This window comes from Mus caroli, chromosome 9 (genome assembly GCF_900094665.2).
Source record: "Mus caroli chromosome 9, CAROLI_EIJ_v1.1, whole genome shotgun sequence".
In the NCBI taxonomy this organism is placed as follows: domain Eukaryota; kingdom Metazoa; phylum Chordata; class Mammalia; order Rodentia; family Muridae; genus Mus; species Mus caroli.
In genome coordinates this window covers 5530000-5532661 of record NC_034578.1, presented here as the reverse complement: position 1 = coordinate 5532661, position 2662 = coordinate 5530000, and positions in this window count along the sequence as shown.

The window sequence follows — 2662 nt, the reverse complement described above, 5'->3', positions numbered from 1 at the left end:
TCATTTATCTGTTTACATTTCAAATGATATCCCCCTTCCCTCTTTCCCCTCTACAACCCCCATCCCATTCCCCCCTCCCCTTTGCCTGTATGAGGGTGCACCTCTACCCACTCCCACTTTGTTGCTCTAGCATCTCCCTACTCTGGGCCTTCGAGCCTCTACAAGACCAAGGGCCTCCCCCCATTAATGCCAGATAAGGTCATCCTCTGCTACATATGTAGCTAGAGCCATAAATCCCTCTTTGGCTGGTGGTTTAGACCCTGGGAGCTCTGGGTGATCCAGTTGGTTAGTTGATATTGTTCTTCCTATGGGGTTGCAATCTCCTACAGCTCCTTCATTCCTTTCCCTGGCTCTTCCATTGGGGTCCAGACTCAATCTGATGGTTGGCTGTGTGTATCTGCATCTGTATTGGTCAGGTGCTTGCAGAATAGCTCAGGGAACCGCCAGACTGGCTTCTGTCAGCAAGTGATTCTTGACATCAGTACTTTTTGTTCCTGCCTTTCTTTTGGACAGGAACAATTCTGAGTTAAAATTTTTGGAATAAGTGTGTGGCCCACCCCTAAACTGGGGACTATGCCTGTCTACTGGAGGTGGTCTTTACAGGTTCTTAATCCCCTTTGTTGAGTATTTTGGCTAAAGTCATCCCCATTGGGTCCTGGTAGCCTCTTGCTTCCCTGGCATCTGGGACAATCTAGTGGCTACCCTAGTTCCCCATCCCCCACTGCTACATATTTCTATTCAATTTCCTGACCCTCTGTACATCTCTTCTGTCTCCCTCCAACACCCTTGATTGTCCTGTTACCCCCTCCATGTAGGACTGAAGTTTCCACACCCTTGTCTCCCTTCTTCTTAGGCTCCATGCAGTTTGTAGATTGTATCTTGGGTATTCTGAGCTTTTGGGTTAATATCCACTTACCAGTGCATACATACCAGGTATGTTCTTTTGTGTCAGGGTTACCTCACTCAGGATGATATTTTCTAATTCCATCCTCTTGCCTAAGAATTTCATGAACTCATTGTTAATAGCTGAATAGTAGTACTCCATTGAGTAAATGTACCACATTTTCTGTATCCATTCTTCTGTTGAGGGAAATCTGGGTTATTTCCAGCTTCTGGCTATTACAAATAAGGCTGCTATAAACACAGTGGAGCATGTGTCCTTGTTATATTTTGGAGCATTTCCTGGGTATATGCCCAGTAGTGGTATAGCTGGGTCTTCAGGTAGAACTATTTCCAGTTTTCTGAGGCACTGTTAAATTGATTTCCAAAGTGGTTTTACCAGCTTGCAATCCCACCAGCAATGGAAGAGTGTTCCTCTTTCTCCACATCTTCACCAGCACCTGCTGTCACCTGAGTTTTTGATCTTAGCAGTTCTGATTGGTGTGAGGTCAGGGTCGTTTTGATTTGCATTTCCCTAATAACTAAGGATGTTCAATTTTCTTTAAGTGTTTGCTTCTCAGCCATTCAAGATTCCTAAGATGAGAATTCATTGTTTAGCTCTGCACCCCATTTTTTGATAGGGTTATTTGATTCTCCGGAGTCTACCTTCTTTATTTCCTTGTATCTTTTGGATATTAGCCCTCTATTGGATGTAGGGAGTGTAAAGATCTTTTCCCAATCTGTAGATTGCCATGATAGCACATTGCTACTTTTTGATTTTTATAAATGAGAAAATGTTTTAATTTGTATACATTTATTTGTGTGTGTGTTTGTGTGTGTGAGAGAGAGGGTGAGAAAGAGAAAGACAGAGAGAGACAGAGAGAGAAAAAATGCCATAGCATTTGTGGAGAACGATTTACAAAACTGTTTTCCCTCCTTCTGTGATAGGGATCTGTGGATGGAGCTCAGATCACCAGTTTGGTGACAAGTGCCTCTACTCATCGAGATAGCTCTGCACTCCCTAGAGATGGGCTTTTGGGCATTATTTTTATGATCCCAAAGGGAAAAGGGAAGATAACCTCTTGCTTTAAAGTCTCCTCTGTGAGGTTAAAAGTGCTACCATCTGCTGAGAGCTGCAAGTGAAAGACATGCACATGAGCTTCCTCTGCTTTGTTCACCCCAATGAACTGAGACACAAATCTTGGCAACTCTTTTGCATTTAAAAGTTGTCTTGATGTTAAACTTCATCAAAAACCCACTGGACTGTTACTTATTTAGTCACTGAGGCAGCCAGGAAGGGACTGTCTTTTGTAGTCAGCCAGAAGGCAGCTCTGGATCACACTGGCCAGATGTGAGCATATATATGGGACCTAAAAGCCCTGCCTCTCCATGGTGACACATTTCCTTTAACAAGACTAAGTCTCCATGAATAAGGCCATACCTCCTAATAGTACCATTTCCTATGAACCACGCATATTTAAACCACCACACTCAGTAATAGGCTGGGAAGATACTAAACTCTGCTTCAGATATCTGATTCTAAAGTTAACTAGGATTAAGAAATATTTAAGTGTTGGGTGAGAAGATTTCAAATTGAGGATGACCTTGGACATTAGTCAATTAGATTTCTACACTTCAAAAATGAGCATGCTGAAGAAGTCCACTGTCATAAAGGATGTAATTTATTCCATATTAATAAAATCATGGCCAGAGAGGTCAAGTGGGCTGTTCAAATTGCAAAGTCAGTTGAATGTAAAGCCAATTGGTTACAGCTTAAATCTAA